Genomic DNA, 21,875 nt, shown 5'->3' on the forward strand with positions numbered 1-21,875 from the left:
AGGGTACAGGGAAGACGAATGAGGGAGGAAAGGGTAAGCATATTATACTGGGACGCAGTCTAGTTGTGTTTTCGTTATGCCTGAGACAGAGTTCTGAAGAGGTTTGTGTGAAATAAAGCTGTTTAGAAAAGCTGAGAATGGATGCACATCTAAGGGGAGGTAGGACATGTGGGCATATCACAAGGCTGACTAATAGTCACATGTGGGACAGGGACCCTGTCTTACTCATTTTTGTATCACTGAAACCTAGCATAGGAAAGAGCTTGTGGAAGGTTCTAAATAATCAGTTCTTGACCTGTTCATACAAACCACTCTGAAACTAAGAATCTGTTGCTGAGAAGTCCAGAATCAAGGATTGGGAGTACAATTGCCTTCTGACTGCTCTGGTGTATGTTCTGTGCTCAGATGATAAAGGTGCTTTCTTACCACGTTGGTGGGCCTTATGCACAGGCCAATATGGATAGCTACAGTAATCCATTTCCATTTTTATGGCACCATAGAATCAAAAGCTACCTTGACCCTTTTCGTTGGGACAGCAGTATTCCCACATGAATGCAGAAGAAATTTTCTAATCTTTAAAAAGCATGTATTGACACACTCTGTAACAGTAATATTCTTATCAAAACTACTAGTTTGATAATTACTCTAAATACCTAATTATGTGTCAAAGTTATTCTTTTTGGGGGCTCCAAAAAAAAAAAAAAAAGATGAGGGCTCCCTTCCATCCACAGAAGGTTTTTTTTTCTTCAAATGTTATAAATGTGGAATCCTTGGGCCCGGTGGCGTGGCCTAGCGGCTAAAGTCCTCTCCTTGAAAGCCCCGGGATCCCATATGGGCGCCGGTTCTAATCCCAGCAGCTCCACTTCCCATCCAGCTCCCTGCTTGTGGCCTGGGAAAGCAGTTGAGGACGGCCCAATGCATTGGGACCCTGCACCTGCTTGGGAGACCCAGAAGAGGTTCCAGGTTCCCGGCTTTGGATTGGCGTGCATCGGCGCGTTGCAGCTCACTTGGGGAGTGAAACATTGGATGGAAGATCTTCCTCTCTGTTTCTCCTCCTCTGTGTATATCTGGCTGTAATAAAAAAAAATGAAAAAAAAAAAAAATAAATGTGGAATCCTTCTAATAGAAAATAATGAGTAAGTCCTCATCTCTCTCCCTGACTTTTTGGAAACAATATGAAAGTAAGAATGTATGATAGGGCTGGGCATGGTAGTCTAGTGGCAAAAGTCCTCACCTTGTATGCACTGAGATTTCATATGGGTGCCAGTTCATATCCCTGCTGCTCCACTTCTGATCCAGTGCCGTGCTTGTGGCATGGGAAAGCAGTCGAGGATGGCCCAAAGCCTTGGGACCCTACAGCCACATGGGAGACCCGGAAGAGGCTCCTGCCTTTGGATTGGCTCAGCTCCAGCCATTGTGGCCACTTGGAGAGTGAATCAACAGATGAAACATTTTTCTCTGTCTCTCTCTCTAAATCTGACTTTCCAATAAAAATAAATAAGTTTTTCAAAAAAATTATAGTATAATGCATTAAGGGAAGGAATGAAAAATTAGGGCTTTCAGAGGACTTTTTCTCCCTTGGAACAAACAGAAAAAACACCCTCAATTCCTAAGTGTATGTGTTACTTTGTCTCTGCTCTTTAGTCCTGTCCTGTGCTTCTTAAGAAAGGTGATTGTTCCAGACTTCCTGTCTGTATTTCTGGTAACACATCATCAGTTCCATCTTCAAATTCCATCGTTATCACTGATTCCCACCCCCGGCTTTGTACGCACTCGAACTTCAAATTGAACTTCCTCCCCCGAAACAGGGGAGCAGTGACACAAGCAATGACAAGCAAGCGAAGTGATCTCTGGCCATACCACCACATCCTGCTCTCCGCCATTTATCGTCCTTGATTAGGACTTTGCTCTGTCTGTTGCTTGGGTCATGTTGAGAGTGGAGCCTCCTGGGGGTGGTGCTGGCCATGGTGCCCCCTGTTTCTGAGTTCTGTGCATGTTGCTTAAAGTATCACAGAGATTGGTACCGCACTGGCGGAGTGGTTAGATGCTCATGTCTCATTCTGGAGTGCCTGGATTCAAGTCCTGGGGAGAGGCTTTGATTCCAACTTCTTGCTAATAAAGACCTTGAAAGTCAGGTATTGATGTCTCAAGCAGTTGGATCCCTTCTCTGCCTTCCTCTCTCCTCCCTTCCCTACCTTCCCTTTCCCTCCCATTCTTCCTCTCTCCTTCCCTCCTCTTTCTTCTTTCTTCTTATTAGCTTTTCTCTATCCTCCTCTCCTCTCTTCCCTCTTCCACTCTACTTCCCCTACCCCATCTCCTCTTTTCCCTCTTCCCCTTCTCTCTCTAGCCTTTTCCCCTCTCTTGTCACCTTCTTCCCCTTTCTCATTTTCTTCCCCCACCTCCTTTCCGCTTCACTCTCCCTCCCCTCTCCTTCGACAGAGAACATTAGATGTGCACTTCTATATTACTACAACATTTGCATTTGGGCTTCTTGGTTGTATGCAAGTCCACATGTTTTCTTGCCAATATGGCATTCCATTAGTGACTTCCTGCTAGAGAGTAGGATTTGCTGGACGTAGGTGACTCTCCTTTAATTTGCTTCAATTTTAAGGAATAATTTTAAATTCCCTTCCACACTTGTCCTGGTGCAGAATTTCAGGCAATTGAGAAAAACACACTCTTATGAAAGACATTTTGTTCTGGAGCTGCTACAGCTTTGAAAGAAGGGAAGAAGGGATGAAAGTGAGGAGTTTTAGTTCGACCATAATTAAGTAGGAATCACTTAAGAAACATATTAAAAGAAATTGAGCTTCGAGGTAGGGAACTTTAATATGTTAACAGCCTAATTTTGTTTCTTCATTTCTAAAAGGCATGAATCTGAGTTGATAACTCATGAGACTGCTTAGTGAGATTGTTGCTTTAGCTCTAAATGTACAGAAGTAATCCTAACTTTGATTATTCCTCTATTACAGTGATGACATAGGAAAGATTTAAAAAATGTTATAGAAAGAACCATGTCAAAATAAGGATATTCTAGGCTACAGAAGGATATTATTGTGGGTATGGACATTAGTAGTGATCAAGCATGGTTTCAAGGGTCAAGGTTTTCAATACATAGTACTTAGGGTCTACAGTCTTGAAAACTGCAGGGAAATTATTTGAAGTGACTTACTTGGCCCTATGTTAGATGTACTGAATTAAACATTCTGTGAGTAGGGTCACGCTGATGTGAACTGAAGTTTGAGAATGGTGGATCTGATGTAAGAGCTTTTCCATCATGTAGATAGAGTTAAAAGAGAATTTGCACTGCATGACCTTAAGTAGAATATGTCACCACCTGGAGCTTTAGATCCTTTACATAATAATAACTATTCCTTTTGAAGGTTGTAGTGACAATTAGACAGGAAATTAGACATAGGAAACATTGTTCAAAAGACTTTACATGTAAAAATTGATTTGCCTTTCACAAAAAGCATGATAAGACATGGCATCTTACAACATAACGAAGTGGACGCAGGGAGAGATTTTTAACATGCCTAAGCTTACACAACGAGTAATTGGTTGAACCAGTTTGAACCACTCAGAATGTAGGTCCTGTGCCATTAACTAACTGCCATTAATAGGCATCTAGCACATAGTAGGGTCTTAATAAATGTTAATTATCTGTTTTATTTCATGTTCTTTGTATGTCACTACATTAGCTATGGAGAGTTTCCTAGTTATTGGTTCAGTCTGGTTATATTAATAGGAAAGCAAATTGAAAACAAGATCAGTGGATATTCAAATCAAATGTTATGCTGTGACTAATTCCTCGAGTTTTCAGGGTGCCCTGTAATCTTGACTCCCTCTCTCAATCTCTCTCTTTCTATTCCTACTTCAAGAGTTTAGAAGAGAAGAATGAATTGGTAAGCTGTGTTAACCAGTTCTCAGACATTTTGGCTCCAGATCCCCTTTATGTTCTTTTTTTTTTTTAACAGACCTGTTTTATATATAGTTATCAATTATTATTTACTATTGTAGAAATAAAAATGTGTTCAAGCATTTGTATAAAATCTCTATTAACACGTTTTATGAAAATAGCTATATTTTCAATATAAACAATGTGAAGGATGGTGTCTTTCTAAATTATTAGAAATCCCTTTCTCATTTAGGTTAACAGGAGAATACTGGATTTTCATATTTCTATATTCTATCTATTGCAATGTCACATAAGGTAGCTTCTGGAAAACTCATATGCATATGCATGTGTGCATACACACATATTCATGAGAAAATTGGGGTGGAATGGAAGAAAATTCTTAATATTATTAAAAAAGAGTTTTAACCTTACATGCCCTGGAAGTATCTGGGGAGGATCAGTGATCATCAGATTGTACTCCCGAGAACCCTCTGGTAAGTGAACAGTTGGAGAAAAGGGCACAGATCAATGAGACTATTCACAGACTAGTTTTCCTGCATTTAGCAGTTTGGGGGCCCTGATTTATCAGCTGAGAATTAATAAAAAAAATTAATAGAACCATGTTAGGAACACAAAAGAGAATGGTGTACAATAATGTAGCACAACTCCGAAATAGAAACACATTTTATTTGTTTGCCATTGTTAACTTTGGCAGCTGAGTAAAACCTTTTGCAGCATCAGTGGAAACCAGAGCAGAAGTAAGACAGTGAGAAAGAAGATAGGTGAGTTTTCTTGGCAAGAAATAAGTCTGTATGTGTGTGTGTGTGTGTGTGTGTGTGTGTGTGTGTGTGTGTATCCACTGCTCACACATGATTTTGAATGCCTGAGAACTAGGGTGTGGGTAGAGACCATGCCTCTTTTTTAGCAATGTGTTCTTGCAATTGATTTGAAGATATCTGCATTTTGCTGATAGTGAAGTAGATCAACTCCAATGTGTTATTTCAGTTTGTCTTTTATAAAAGGAAATGAGTAGACAGCTCATTTAATCCTTCTGGGAGCTTATATTTAGTTCCACAAGGGTCATATCAAGTGAGGGTGACATGACAGAAAAGGGATGGTTAGTAACATCTGCATTATGCCAAAGGCAGGTTACAAACAAATTGAGAGCAGTGATTATTTAATCTTCTACCTTTGCTTCAAATAATTAGTAATTGTACTATGTTCAGAAAACTTTAAATCACTATAGCATAGATTCTCTGCTAATTCTTATGCTGAATTTCTTAAACTTTATGTTGTATTCCCAGTTTTAACATGCTTATCAACCACAGTTTTGATGCTCTAAAGGAAAATAGATTGTATTTTCCTAAATAAGATAGAAAAAAGTTCAAATACTCTGCACTACATATACACATGATATTTCAATTAAATTTCAGTGCCACTGTAGAGTGTGTGGTAAAATTACAATAGGTTAAAAAGGATGACTCATGCTGTAATACTGCATAGTTTAGCTGGAATTGGTACATAAAATATATACAATGAACATAATGTTTAGTATACTATACATTATGTTTGGCATGTTTGGTAGATTTTTTATAAGCATGTTTGAAATTTTATGTCGTCTCCAACAGATGGGAAATAAACAGTAACAGGAGTTGTTAATTTTTTTTATTATACACTGTGAGAAAATGAGCAGTAATGTTAGGGAAAGGATGTTGAGGCTAAAAAACTATATAAAAGTTTTTAAAACCTGTTTTAAAATCTTGGAAAAAGAAGACATAAAAGGTAAGTTGAAATGTTTCAACATCTGTCATCAGAAATGGCAGCTCTAAAAATCAGTGTACATTGGGTAAGAGAAATACTTTGTGGTTAAAATACAGTCAGTTTTTAATTTTTTTTCGAGCTTCTGGAACAGATACTTGCTGAGTAAAGTAGAGGGAAATGTTAAACATTCACGTATGGGGCACATTGGTACAAATTCAAAACTGAAACACTAATGCAGGTCTGAGAGCAATTGGTAATATGAGCATGCTTCTATGCATGCACATCTGAGATGCACTGAGACAGCTTTGGGAGCTCCTTGGATCATGGCAGAAATACTGTCATCCTGTCACCTGTCACCTGCTCCAGGGTGTCTAACATCCAAGCTATGTTCCTCGCTTCCTGATTGTTGCTGCTTTCTTGCGGTTTCCCAGTTGCATATCAGAAGCAAATCTTTTCCGATTTTGCTTACCCTCCCCTGTTTCCTTCAGGGTAGTGCCCTTCCAAATGGATATGGCCATGTCACCTCCAAGATGATGAGGATCTTTTTGGGCTTAAGTTGCTCACCATCCACGCTCGAGCATGGCACGCATGACCTGCTGATGTCACATGGGTTTCAGCCTTTTCTCCACACCTCTCTGTGCCTCACACATGCTTTATCTCCAGCCTGGAGAAGTGTGCTCTCCATGAACTGTGCTATTGATGGGGAGCCTGCTCCGACCATAGGCTACTGGTCAAATATTTCTCCCCTAAATGATCACTGGCTGTTCAGGCAGTGACTCTGTTCTGTGTTCTCATCAGAATGCCCCGTTTACATCTTTATGTGGATATTTATTGCATTGGCTATTCAAATAATCCAGTTTTACAGTTGCCCCACAGTGAGTAAATCTCTTTTGAATCAAGTCTTGTACATTCAGTTCTGTATCCCTTAGAAGGCCACTTTAGTGGTGACCAAGAAATATTTATTTAGTGAATGATCACCTGGTGAGAATCTTGGAAATGTCTTTTAGATACTTAGAAACCTACCATTTTGTAATTGGAAATGAAACTCGAAATGAGAATCACCCAGAAAGAATCACTCAGGTGAAGGTGGAGGTGGCTGGATTAAAGTGAAAGTGAAAGTTAAAGTCAGCTATTTCTCTGGGAACTTTAAACAAGAAGGTCATGAGAGGTAAGGAAGTAAGGTGAGGGCAGAATGAGGGAAATGACAGTTACTGGAAGTTGAGCACAAGCATCAGAGGTGAAAATTCTCATTGCTTCTTCTAAGTATCTTTGCATGAAGCAAAACTGATAAAAGCTTTCAGAATTAGAGAGCTAGTATTTCATTGCAAATTGTGCTTAAAATTAAGTGGTTGGCTTTTTGTAAAAGGTGATAGTTGGTAAGATGTTGATGTCATTGTGGAGAAGGGTGATATGAACCAGAAGGGGTAACTCTAGCTTCTGCAAGGCTCCTCTCTCAGTGTGTTAAGTTGTTCTGCCTGCCTGTCTCCTGCTGTCATGATTATAAAAAAGTATGGTTGTGCCATTTTGGGATGACGGAAAGCAAAGGGTCTTCACTGTAGTTTGAGGGATTTGAAAAAAAGTCTCACCATATTCCCACTTCCAGCACTGGCTGCTCACATAGATGAAGTAAGTTTCCCCTCTGAGCTTTGCAGCTCACTTCTTTTATCCTCCTGCTCTTATTGGTCTGTTTTTTCTTAAGGTCAAAAAGTTTAGCTCTGCCAGATTGACCAACTCAATCAGTTGAGAGCAGAGTATTTTAAAAGTTGCCAGAGAATGGAATTAAAGATAAGCTTACTGTGGTTAAAAAAACACCAAACCAAAAAGCCAAACTGAAGTCCATGCATGAGAGGTCTTCAAGAAGTCAAAGGTATCTTCACACTCCATCCTCTGAACTTCTTGAAGTCTCCTCATATTGGAGTTAGAGCATGCTCAATCTCTGCCCTTTAAACCAGATAATCTTTCTCAAAGATGGAAAGAAAGTGTCAGTAGAGGGAAATGAAGAACTAGTAATGGACTTTGAGGCATTAATTGGGCAATGGAAGGGTTTATTCTTCCATTGTCCAATGTGAGTAATGACTTACATTGTGTGTGTGTGTGTGTAAGGCTAACCTCACCCACTATCTACATTATCTTTGTGTATAGTTCATATGGGAGCTGAAAAGAATAAAAATGTATCCATGTGTGAGAGAAATACTGAACATATTCAGCAGAGACAAAATATAATCCCATCTTATAAATCCAGGCTAATGGGCTTCTGCTTAACTAGGGTGAAAAACAAGAGCCTTAGCGTGACTCAGTCGACACATACTGACCTTGGCCTTTGTGGGAGACTTGGGAGCAGCAAAGGGGATGGAGAAGGGGAATCTGCCCTCACTGAAACAGTAATGAAGCACAGAGAAACTCTGCTCTGCTCTGTACAGCCAATTGGGCTGGGCCTCTCCTACCGCTAATTCCTGTGAATCTAAGAAAGGTAACAGGGGAAGCAATTAGATAAGAAGAAAAAAGAATCTATTTTTTTCTTTCAGGATCTTCTTGCTTTCTGTACACAATCAGGATTTTGTTTCTTCTGTTGTTTTTTAGTATAGAGCTAAAGAAAATAAAGCAGTTCAAACTCTTACATTAGAGTTGTACTTTCAAATTGCCAAAGGAGAAAATAAAGTGTAGATGAAAGAGCACACACACACGCATACAAAAGCACATATATTTCAAAATTCCTATTCATGCCACATTAGTCATTTTAATTTGACAAAAAATTGACCACTGCTGTGTACAAAACACCAAGTTACAGATACAGAAAGAAGAAAAGAAATTTGCCTTAACTTTAGGAGATCAAACTCTAATAGAGAAAAAGCTATAGCTAAAAATCTCTGATACAAGAGTTTAGCAAGGATGCATAATAATTATTATGATAATGAAGTAATTAGTACACATGTTTGAGCTCAGCTTGTGTTTTCTCGGTCCTACTACTTCCCAGCCATCTTGGCAGGGACCAGCCTGACTGCCTTGATGCCCTGCAGAGAGCTAATCTGACAGCACCTTGCACTGTTCCTGTTGCTTTTTGTCCTGAGTCTTATCTGAAGCAATGTTGCAGAAGACCCACAGATAATTACTTGAGTTGGGTTTCAAAATAGATTTATTTTGGAGTGGGAGCAGATTAAGCTGCCAGTTGGGACATCTGCCTCCCATGTATCAGAGTGCTTGGAACTGAGTCCTAGCTGCTCCACTTCCTCTCCAGCTTCCTGCTACACTGTCTAATAGGAAGCATATGATGGCCCAAGCAAGTATTGAGGCTCCTGCCTCCTACCGTGTGATACCTGGGTGGGATTCCTGGCTTTCACTTGATCCAGCCCTGGCTGTTGTGATCATTTGGGGAATGAACCAGTAAGGAGAAGATTCTCTGTATCCCTGCCATCTCTTCCTTTTCAGATAAATCTTTTTAAAAAGGTATTTTCCAGAGTTGGGAGGAAGAGGAGGAATGGGGACAAAACAGTGGGGGAATCACTTTGCCTATGAAACATATTGTGAAAAATGATTTTTAAAAGCACATTTCTAATTTTTCCATGAATTTTCTGAAATACCTTAGGACTATACATTGAGGAGTGCATTGTGTCTTTATGCGCTATGCTTGGTGTCACCACAGGCTGTCTCCCACCCACTCCTGTCCTAGCGCTTACCTGCCTGAGTGCTTTGGTAAACGTGTCCATCTTTCACAAGAAGTAAATGTCTGTGAATTCAAGGCTGATGCCTCTGTGTATCCATGATTGGCATCCCAATAAGCCTTTGGGACAAAGAAGTTTTGTGGTAATTGTTACAATTCTCTAAAGGTTTATGGAGCAGTATTTTAAAGAACAGCTGGGACAGGGGAAAGGAAAGCCGCTGCTCTCTCGACTATTATCTTGAGAGGACAGATCATTTCTTGAGACTGTTTTTGTGTTTTTGCCTATCATTTGGATACCTGGATAGGAAAAGAAATGCAGGCCAGCAGTAGGGTGAGTTGGTATTCATTTTTTTCCCAATAAATGTTTTCTCTCAGATAAATCATTTAGGTTTTTGAGTATTAGTCTCCTAAAGTACAAAACACCATCATTAATACCTGCTTACCTACCTCACATAGCTGTTGCCACATGAAATACAGTTTATCGGGATAGATGTTTAATGATCTATGAAATCTTGGAATAAGATATATGGAAACACTCATCTTCTGTCTCTCTTGAATTGTATGTAAAATTATATCCCTGTCCTGTGCATGATGTACTGTTTTTTTTTTTTTTTTTAAAATCTGGAAATGAGGTTCACAAATGTCATCACTTCCTCATAGAGACCCATGACTCAAGAAAGATCCAAGTGTTCTGGTTGAGCTATTTTGTAAACAATGAAGTGCTGTTCCAAGGACAGTGCCATTTGGTAGACTCATCCTCATCAATAAATTTCCTCAGTGTCTGCATTATGTATGGAGGCAGGGAATCTGTAGGGAGACACCATGGCTTCACCCTTTACAAATCGACAGTGAAGGTGGGCACTGGGCACAGCGGTTAAGGCACTGCATGGGGTGGCCACATTTATTATCAGAGTGTTAGTATGTAAGTCCTAGCCCTACTTTCTGTTAATGCAGCAGATGATGACTCAAGCATTTGGCTTCCTGCTACCTACAGAGGTGATCTGGACTGAGTCCCAGACTGCTGGCTTCAGCCTGGATACTATGGACAATTGGAGAGTGGACCAGTCATTAGAACCCACTCTTTCTTTCTGCCCTTCAAAGGAACTAAAAGAAAAAAATTAAAATTTTAGTAATTGATCAGAATCTGTCTGATTGGCATCAATTACAAAAAGCTCAATTAGTCAACAAGTTTAAAAAAATATTTGAAAGAAGTACAGAGACAAAGGGGAAGACAGAAAGATCTTCCATCCACTGGTTCACTCCTCAAATAGTTGAAAAAGCTACAGGGAGCTGGGTTGGTTCAAATTTAGGAGCCAGAAGCTTCTTCCAGGTCTCCCTCATGAATGCAGGTCTCCCCCAAAGCCATCATCCACTGCTTTCCCAGACCATTAGCAGAGAGATAGATCAAAAATGGAACATCTGGGATTGGAACTGGTGCCCACATGGAGCGCTGCACTGCAGGCAGAGAATTAGTCGTATATGCTACAGTGCTGACCCTGTGAATCAACAAGCTTTATGTATCAATAACTGCTTATCAAATTTGCTCAACCTGATTTCACAGAAAATTGTCTAGCACATACAGTCCAATGTTCTTAACACAGTTTGGTCTAGACCTGATTGTGAAGTTCTGAAGTAACTATAACTAAAATATCTAAGGAGTTTTCTCATGGTAATCCTGCATAAAAAGGGCTGTTATGTTTAAGGTTTCATTCCAATCTAGTCCCATAATCCCTCCCTCCTTTCCTGTCTCCTAGCCTCTCCCTCCCCTCCCTCTGTTTTTAAAACATTATTTATTTGAAAGGCAGAGTTAAAAACAGAGATCTTTCATCTGCTGATTCACTCCTCAAACAGCCACAACAGTTCCAACTTGTCGGGCTGAAAGCAGGAACTTGGAAATCCATCTGTGTGTCCCATGTGTGTGGCAGGTGCACAAGCACCTGGTCATCATCCGCTGCTTTCCCTGGTACATTTGCAAGGAGCCGGGTTAGAAGTGGAATAGTCAGAACATGAACTAGTACTCTTATATGGGATGCTTTCACTACAAATAATGTCCTAACCTGCTGAGACACAATACCCTTCCCTCTAGTCCTTCCTCCTATCTTTTCTCCATTACTTACTCTTTTCTTTCCTTCCTTGCTCCCTTCTTTCTTTCCTTGTTTCCTCTTTTGCAAGAGCCTTGTGCTGGCTTCAGTTCCCTAAGGACATATGTCATTCTATCTGTTTTAGAGAAGGGAATTCCATGTCCTGGGAAGTTAGTTCAGGACTGGGAATGGGAAGGTCTGGCCCAGCTTCACTACTGAAATCACTGTGACCCTCTGTCGGTCACTTAACCTGCTGTGCTATTTGCTCATCTGTAAAATTGCTCTCCCGCTTGGGCTTATCGTGAGGATAAAAGAAAATAATAGGTGGCAGAGTGCACTGAATGGTGAAAGTCTAATACTAAATCAAAGTATTATTATTTTAGAAGTTTATCCCTGAGTAGTGCTGACACAGACATACCGAAGCTAAAGCTGCAATTAGGGACCTGCTTCATCTTTAATCCACCAATAATAAAGGATTCTCCAAGCAGTGACCCAATTTTAGGTGCCCCATGGTTATTTGCAACTTCTTTTTATTCTTGAAGCAAGTATAGTAACTCAGTTTTCTATGGGCTGGCTTCTTTAAGTCTAGTTTCAGAAAATGTGCCAATGAAGCTATTAAGAACCTTATTAATGGGTATAGATCTGTGTGATGATTTTTATTTTGTTCAGCAAATAATGGCTTAATTATTTGAGCTAGAGAGAGAAAGAGAGATCATCTCTCTGCTGGTTTATTCTTCAAATTAATTCAATTCAAGGGTTCAGCCAGATATAAACTGGGAGCATTATCTGGGTCTCCATGTGAGTAGCAGGGGCTCACAAGCTTGGGCTATCCTCCATGCTTTTCCCAGGCCATCAGCAAGGAGCCAGAACGCAAACCAGTAGCCATAGGGGGTGTCTGCATTGCAGGCTATGGTTTTGCTCACTGTGCTACAACACTGGCACCTCATTAAGCAAATTTTGATGGAGGGGTGCTGTATGCCAGAGGTTGTGGATCCAAAGGTGGATAACACACACTCCATACCTGAGCATGCTAAAGTCTAGGACCAGGAAACACATTAAGAAAATGTGTTCAATAAGCTTTAATACCCAGTGACAAGTACAAGAGCCAAATGGGATGGGGGACAGACTGGTCTACTTCTACACATACTGGCAAACCAGGGTAGGGGGCGGGCCTGGGGGGGGTTATTGTGGGTTGCCCCGACTAGGCTGCAGCTCCCACTGGTTGATGTAAGGGCCGAGTATGTGCTGGGCAGAACTAGACTGGACTGCAACAGCCATTGGTTCCAGTGCAACTCGGGACTGAAAACAGAACCAACCCAGCAATTGAAGCCACCAGCTGATCGGGGTGATGGACTGTGCCGGGCCCTGTGCTTTCTAGAACATACAAGAATCTAGTCTGGGAATACCTCAAAGTTTCTTTGGAGATCTCCCCAATCGAACTGCTGGACTCAGAACTCTAACCAAGAAAAGACAGAAGACAGAACAGGTCATTCATTCATCTCAGCTGTATATTGTTGGCAGCGAAATATGGGGCAAACGGAGACTTTATGATGGACCATATCAATCAGTGGACGACCTCATCGAGCGAAACTGGCAGCAATTCATAACTGGAGAACTATTAAAACCACTTGGGCAAATATCTCAGAGCATGCCCCACATCCGGGACTTGGGGTGGGCGGGAAACCGGGTGAGGCTTCTCCCTCAATATTCCTCTTTACCTCGGATACATGATGGAGACAATATGGACATAATAGTATTACCCACTTCCCTATACCCCCGAACCTTTTTTTTTAACCGTAATTAACTATGTAACCATTGTCAACAACAATACAATAAAATAAATTTAAAAAAAAAGAAAAAAAGAAAATGTGTTCAAAATAATAAGCAAATAGAATTAAGGTGATTCTCCTAAAGTGAACATGCCAGGGGCAGTGCTAGAATTTCACGATTTGTCATTTTCAAGCACTCCAACAATATAATAAGATAATTTTGTTTAAGTCCTGGTTACTCCAGTTTGTGATTCAGTTTCTTGGATCAGGATTATAGCCTAGGAAAGCAGCAACAGATGGCTTTGCACCCATGTGGGAGGCTTGAAGGTAGGTTTTGGCTTCTGGCTTCAGATCAGTTCAGCTGTGGCTATTGTGGCCATGTGAGGAGTGAACCAGTGGATGGAAGACTCCCCCCTCCCCCCGTGTGTGTAACTCTGATATAATAAATAGATTTTTTATTTAAAAAAAGGTGCAGTCTGTACTTGTGATTCCTCTGAAGTCCTCCCAGCTTTCAGGCTGCAGTCATGCTCTTTTTGGGCTGCTTTGGCCAGTGTCTGCCATGACAGGCATGGAGTGAGTTATCCTTGGATGAAACCGTGTCATTCCCAATTTAGCATCACACTAGACACAGGAGGTTGGAAAAGAAAAGGATAAGGATACCAAGATGAAATACTTTGGAAATAATTAAATATAAGTTAACTTGAATATTGCATGACAGCTGATTTACCTAAACTAAGAATTTGGATATGTAAAAGTACAGGATGCCCAATTCAATGTGGATTTCAGATATACAGCTCTTTCAGAAGCTATATATTCCTGACTATAGTTATTTCCCAAAGGGTAGTCCTGCTACAGTGTAGATGCCTGTTAGAGAAGTCCCATACTGTGTGGAAAATTGGTTTAAGTATGTCCCAAATATAACATGGGACATAACTTTTGTACTAAACAAATATTTACTATTACATGAAATTCAAACATACCTATATATCCTATATTTTGTCTGGCAATTCTAGTTGTAATACTACCTGCTTGAAGACAAAAGATTCTATGAAATTCTTGATTCCACAGAAAGACTTGCCTCTTCAGACTGGGTGGGAATTTGATATTCTCTAGCCTGACATATTTTTGATGGGGGAATTCAGGTAAAGAATGGCAGTCTTGATCTGTGTGCCGCAAAATTAGGCTTAAGTCTGGAGTGCCCAGCTCCCATTTCAGTTTTCCGCTCTGTGACGCAGGTCGATTTCAGAAGAGATACATCTCTGTGCTTGTTCTTTAACACTATTCTCTCAAGGCTCAGCTGCTTCTCGCTCACACTGTCCCCTTTCTTATCTAATAGGTATTCCTCATGAATTGACTTTTTTTTTAATTTTACAGAATCTAAATAGTTCATAGACTTAGTTAAATGTTATAGCTGTGTGGATCTGTATAGTTTCTGTTTCAAGACTGAAATTGTGATAGAGAATTCAGAATATATAAAGTTATAGAGAAAAGAAAAATTATTTATATTTGCCCATGTTTAGAGGTAATTGCTATGTATATTTTGATGGATCTTTTGCCATGTAAGAAACCTAAATATTGAGATAATATTCCCTGTCTATACTAAGTTATCTATATTTAAATGTACATAATATATTCTTTTATATTTTAATGTTTAAAATGGAAACTTATTTTAAACAGTATGATTATGCATTGCTTATTTCAGAGAAACATTGTATGCTTTACATACTTTGATGTGTTAAACCTATGTATACTTGTATATTTCATGACTTGTTTTTATGAATTAATGATGCCCATTTTTTTCTATTATTAAATGTTTTCTATTGTGGGTTACTTACTGGTTAGATCAGGTCTCTATTATGTGGATATACCACATTTTCTTCAACTAATTTTCCGTGGAGATACATTGAATATCTTTTTGCTTCCTGATAGTGCCTGATGCTCTCATGAATATTTTTATAGATACAGTTTTATACATTTAATTGATTATTTCCTCATTTAAAGAGTAAGCATGATTGAGTTAAGAGACAACCTATTTTAATGATTATTAATTCAAGTTACCAAAATTCTTTGCAGAAAGATTGGTCCAGTAAATAGCTAACAAGCCATGTAAGGGTGGTCTCCTTTCTTGTACCTTTGACCACCATGGTTGACTGACAATTAAAAAGAAATATGTTCCTACAAGAAAAAAAGATATATTTTTAAAATTCTCATTGATTATAAAAGAGATGTAGAATTTTTTCTTATATATTATAGATCATTTGTACTTTCTCTATAGGAGTGCTTACATTGTTTTAGAATGTTCATTTTCTTAACTAGAATTTAAATAATAGCGGCCTACTTTGTGGCAGAGTGCATAAAACTGCCACTTGCAACACTGGCATCATATAGGTGGCAATTCATCTCCCAGCTGTCCTATTCCAGATCCAGCTTCTGCTAATGGTTTGGAAAAAGCAGTGGAGCTTGGACCCCACCATCCATGTGAGTAATTAAGAAGCTCTGGCTCTTGCTTTGGTCCTGGCTTAACTCTGGCTATGGTAACAATCTGGAAGGTTAGCCAGTTAATGAAAGATCCTCTCTCTTTCTCCCTTTCTCTGTAATTCTGGCTTTCAAGAGTTTGGAAAGGCAGATTTACAGAGATAAGGAGAGCTATAGAGAGGTCTTCCAGCCACTAATTCAACTCCCCAAATGGCCATGATGGCCAGAATTGAGCTGATCCAAAGCTGGGAGTCGGGAGCTTCTTTCTTGTCTTTACATAGATGCAGGTTCTAAGGTCTTAGGCCATTCTCTGCTGCTTTCCAAGACCATAAGCAGAGATCTGGATTGGAAGTGCAGCAGCCGAGACACAAACTTGTGCCCATATGGGATGTCAGGGTTACAGGGCAGAGGATTAGCCTGTTATACCACCACATTGGCCCCTAAATAATTTTTAAAAGAATAAAATAATGGGTGGGAGTGGGATTTTTGATGAGGGGTATTATGCTACTGTTTAGGAGTTCAAGAACTGGCTGTTCTGCTTCTGATATAGCTTCTGCTGGCACCACCTGGGAGGCAATAAGTTTTCATCATGCAGAGACTGCCACCCATGTGGACGACCTGGATAGAACTGGTTCTTTATTTTGCCCTATTTCAGCCCTGGTAGTTGTGAACATTTTGAGAGTGAACCAAAAAAAGATCTCTCTCACTGCCTTTCAAGTAGATAATAAATCGACAAACATTAATTATGTAACTTGTATTTTCTCAATCTTTTAATAAATGGCACAAGTATTTTTTCCCTAATTTTCCATTAGCCTTTTTATTTTGTGAGTGACTGTTATGAAGAAGTTTAGAATTTGTATGTAATCGATTTTATCAGTTTCCTACATGTTATTTGAAATTCTGCTGGGAGAGTTCTGCTGAGAAAGTTATTCCTTCATTAGTACGATGTAAGTACTCCCTAGTGTTTTTTCCAGAGTTTTTTTTTTTAAACCAAGTGAACTGGTTTCATCTACTTCTCTGACCCAGGGTGAATTTACTTTTGTGTGTGTTTTTTGTTTTTATGCTCTGAACATTTTAAACATATTTAAAGAAAAAAAGCAATAAAAAACCAATTTTTCACATATAGTCAGTTCCTCCACTCCTGCACAGAAGTACATATGCAAAGGATGTGTAAAATGCTGTGACCCTGAGGGAGAGAACACTTCTTTAATGTCTTAATGCTTTAAAGGACCAAGGAACAAAGAAGGCTTTTCTTTTTCTATTGACCTGTTCTATTTGCATAATCTTTTCTGATGTCACACAGAAGAGGAGGGTAGACTTGCTCTGGCATCAGAAGGCAGAACTGGCACAGATACATGAAAGTTACACAGAGGCAGAGTTCTGCTCAAAGTAGGGAAGAGCGTGCTATCTGCAAGTCATTGCCCTGAACTTACAGTGAAGCCTTCACTCAACCGTTGTGTCTGCTACTCAGAGAGTTCCCTTTATTAGGGTGCTTTGTAATGAGAGTTTGTGGGCAGCCATCTCATGATCAAGACTGGGGAGAAAACAATACCATTCACTTTGGTAAATTAAACTGAACTGTTCCAGTCACTGTTCAAAACCAAGGACTTTAACCACTGTTTTACTTATCTCACAACTGTCAGGTCAAGCACAGGTATTTGGGCTTGAGTGTGCTCGTAAGATTCATGCTAGTTGCTGGCTGTTGCCGCCATTAGTAATCAACTGTTGTATAGACATCTGGCTACCTGATGTAACTGAATGTTCCCGATTCTCCTCTTACATGGTTGGCAGTGTATGTTGGCTGTTAACCAGAACTTCTGGCTGCAGTTCAAACATGGTTGCCACAGGCTAGCTTGCTTAGACTTCATATGGGGCACCTGGCTTCTCCTAGAATAGGCGTTGCAAGAGAACAAGCTACGTGGCCTTTTCTAACTTAGTTTTAGGAGTCATACAATATCACTTTTAGCCTTTTATTGGTCAAGAGTCACAAGTTCATCCAGATTCAAGGAAAGCAAAAATTCAGAGCCACTTCAAAAAGTTCATGGAGAGTAAGACTAAAGGATAAGTTTGTTTTATGAGAAAAAAAAAATGAGGTGTGGTGTTTGGCCCAATGGTTAAGATAAATTGTGATTGCTGCATCCCATGTTGGAGTTACTGGTTTTGAATTGCAGCTCCACTTTTGATTCCTGTTAATGTAGCCTCTCAGAGACAGCAGGTGATAGGTAGTTCAAGTAATTGGATTTCTGATGCCGACATGGGAGACACAGATAGAGTCCCTGGCTCCTGGCTCCTGGCTCCAGTCTGGTTCAGCCCCAACCATGGCAGGTATCTGGAGAGTGAATCAGCTGAAAGGAGCTCTCTTTCTTGCTGTCTCCGCTACTGAAATTAAAAGAAAAAATGAAGTTCATGTGTAATTGTTTTTCACAACATGCATTTTCTATTGCATTTTTTGTGTGCATTTAGGCATTGTCCCTATAATTTGAAGGAGCACAAGGCATTTTGAATGACTGGCATTGTGATAAAACATGTGAATTTGTTGCCTTGTGATGCTAGCTAGTGTCCTGTAAGAGAGGGGGCAGTCTGGCTGCTTTATTTCCAGTCTGGCTCCATGCTTTGCACCTGGAAAAGCAGCAGAAAATGGCCCAAGTACTTGAGCTTCTGCCACTCACATGGTGTTCCAGACAGCTTGCTATGGCCTGATACAGTCCTGATTATTTGATTGCATTTGGGGAGTGAAATAGCTGAAGAAGATATCTCTTGCTGCTTTCAAATACATAAATAACATCTCAAGAATATTGCTTTTAAAATTGCTGCATCCATTTTTTGTACCTTTTGTTTTATCCTGCCCCTCCCTTTTTGTGGCTCTTCAACTGTGTGATTCAACTCTGCTCTGTCCAAACTCAGAGAGACAGTTGGGCATAGGCATTTGCCAAAGAAAGATGTAGGGTTTGCTTTGTTTACAGGGTATTGCAAGCAAACTGTCAGAACAATTTTTAATTTCATTTTCACATGAAGTTACTATCTTTAGAGCTGTTGAACATCAAACACATAATCATACCCCATTCTCACTATGTGTTCATTTGTTTGCAGACAAAATCCAATTTAGTTAGAGAAAGAAAGAGGCTGTGACTACATTACTTTGCCACAGGCTTCATTTCCCTTCCCTGGCTAGGGCTAAGTCTATTTTACTAGTCCATAACCCTTCCCAGTGACAGGTGGAATCTGTTCCCCTTCATGGATTTCTGGGGCTGACCCTTTTGTGACCCCTTGGCTTGGTTCAGCCTTTGGTCTGTGTCTCTGGTGGGCAGACTAATACATAAGGAAGGCTACCAGCAATTCGTTCCCTCATGCGAGAATTAACTAAATGGCTGTTACAGTTTTACATTCCTTTCAGAGAATAGCTAAGCAGAAGACCAATCATTTAAAGTGGAGAACGCTGAGTAGGAGATGCGTTTATTCAGTTCATGTAGGCATTGCCATAACCTGGAAGCTGAGGGACCAGGCAGGCAGCCCCTTCAATTTACTGTCTGGCTGCATCTGTAGGGATATTGTGTCTGCTTTAATTAGGGCACGTTTCCAGTTCCAGAAGGGTATGGATGCAGCATCTATTTGCTTGTTTATGTCTCAATAGTGTTACAGTGGGCTAGGGTTTATTTGCATCAACTGCTCTGGGGAGCGGATGGCATTTTGTTTGTTACCTTGCATGGTGCAGCTTGTCAGGGACCCAAGGCAGGAGCAGCAGCGGCTGCAGTGCCATTCTGTGCTGTTGTGTGCTGCTTATTCCAAGGGGGCGGCAGCTAATGTCAAGAGATTTGATCTGATGAGACAGTGAAAACTGGGTACCTGGGGTGAGGTAAATCTCTCTTCTTTGACCTGCTTTAGAGTCTCTCCAGTTGTTCAAGGTGGTTGTTTTGTATTTTTAAGGAGTAAGCGGGCTGGACCACAAACTGTAGCACTAAAATATATTGCAAGTTTTATGAACCATTTTCATGACTTATTTTATTCAAGTGAAACTTGTTTAACTAAATTTTATTTTTGATGCAGAATATGCCGCCATCATGTAGGCATTGAAATTGACTTTTTCTAAGGAAAAAAAAAAAACCTTATTTTTCTTTTGTTTCCTAATATACTTATTCTCTTACAATATTCTATATGACCCCCAGGCTACCCAGATTTGGAGGTTGGTTCCTGCCCTAATTATAAGATATATCAGAATAATCTGGCATTTGTAGATGTTAGTCTGACACCATGTTCTATGTCCCAAAGACTATCTCAAGTCTTCCTGGATCATAAGTCTTCAAGGTAGCTCCTTAGTTTCAGATGTTGAGCTTGTATTGGCACTTGAAACATGCCAAGTGCTCTTGCATTTGCCCTCCTTTCCTTGAATTCCTGACTTACTACCTCTTTTGGCTTGGTGTGATGCTCAAAGAGGCATTAATGGTTGTTCAACTGTCAGGTGTCATCTTTCAGCATGGAGGTTTTCTACCAATGAAATGAAAAAGGAGTATAGCGTATTTTGTAGATGCCAGGGGTTGGCTAGGATTGTGCTTTTTATATCTGTTTTAGGTTTACACTTCATTCATTTGTCAACAAATATTTATTTAGTGTTTAATATGTACAAGATACTGGGAGAGTGTGAAAAATTGTGAGATTACCAAAAAAAATGCCATGAGACAATTCCAAAAGGAGGATGTGGTATAAATTTTGGACCGGGGTTGGAGAACCGATTTTTTTTTAAATTTATTTTTAATTAATATTTTGCATTATGTGACAGTTTCATAGGCTTTGGGAATCCCCCTCCCCCTCCCCTCGCCCCTGGTGGATTCCTCCACCTTGATGCAGCATTACAGTTCAAATTCAATCAAGATTCTTTCCTTGCAAACATATATTAAGCATGGAGTCCAGCTACTTATTGTCCAGATGGGTTGAACAGCTTCTTGGGGAGACCATTTCTGGTCCGAAGTCATACCAGCTCTGACTTCGGAGAACCGATTTTAAATTAGGTGTTCAGGAATTGCTTTCCTGAGAGAGTGTAGAGATCTCAAAAGCAAGTAAGATTGGTCAACAAGTTAGGGAAAGACCTTCCAGTCAGATGACTTCTGTAAAATTCCTTATGAGGGGAGGCTCTTAAGGGTAATTGGGCAGAGGTGCAGTGGAATGAGAGACAGATTGCAGGAAGATATAAAGGTCTTGTAGATCTGAAGGTGAGGTGTTCAGATTGTATCCTGAATGGTTATGCAAGCCACCAGAGCACATTAAGCAGGTAAATGGTACTAACTGAGTTTAGATTAGGGTTAAAAATGGGAACATAGAAGCCAGCTAAAAGGCTAGAACAGCCTTTTGGGGTAAGAAATAATGATAGAATGCATGAGTAATGTCTGTATCTCTACTAAAAAGAGATGGTCAAAAAAGGATTTAGATGGTTAACAGTGAGAGAAAGGGCTCTAAAGTGGCATCAAGATTTATCAGTTCCAGCAGGTGAACAGGTGGTACTATTTAGTGAGATGTGTAAGGCTCAAGGAGAAACAAGTGTGAAGGCAATGAATGTTGACACTTGGAGTCTAGATTTTGAGACTTACCATTTATGTGGCATTCAAGTTCAAGGCAGTAGATACAAATGATTCTTCAATTTGTAAGTGTTTGTAAAATTATCCATCTCTCATGAAAGCTTTTGAATCTCTTGTAGGTAAATTATTCCTCTCTACTTGTGAGGGGTCTTCAAGCAGTTTATGGAAAATACATATTATATAAAAACCTGTGCATGGATTTCAGAATGATTTTCACTGAAATAAATTTATCTCTTAAGTCCGTTGTTCCATGAGGTTTTGAAAGTATTTTTATCTACCCATCTTAAGTGAGTATAGCACACAGGGAACAACAAGTATATGTGGGTCACATGAAGTGTAGTACCTTCACTCCTCTACTTCTGTGTCTGACACAGTGCCTGACATTCCAGCACTATTGGTAGAATGGATGGGTAAGTCATTGGGTCCCCTTGGTCCCTTGTAGAGGTCTTAAAACACAGAGGTGGAGGCAACCCCACCATGCCAGCCTCTGTGCTTGGCTCTAGTCTCTTTTTCAGACCCTTACCCCTTGATGGTCTTTGCAGTGAGAGAGTCTACTCAGGTGAACCTGCTTTGTAGTCACTGTTTTCAGGTCCTGGAATAAGCCATCATTCTGTAGTCATCTCCTCATAACAAGAGATTAAACCGATGCCCTAGAAAGGTCAAGTG

The sequence above is a fragment of the Ochotona princeps genome, chromosome 6 (genome assembly GCF_030435755.1).
Source record: "Ochotona princeps isolate mOchPri1 chromosome 6, mOchPri1.hap1, whole genome shotgun sequence".
NCBI classification, from domain to species: Eukaryota; Metazoa; Chordata; class Mammalia; order Lagomorpha; family Ochotonidae; genus Ochotona; species Ochotona princeps.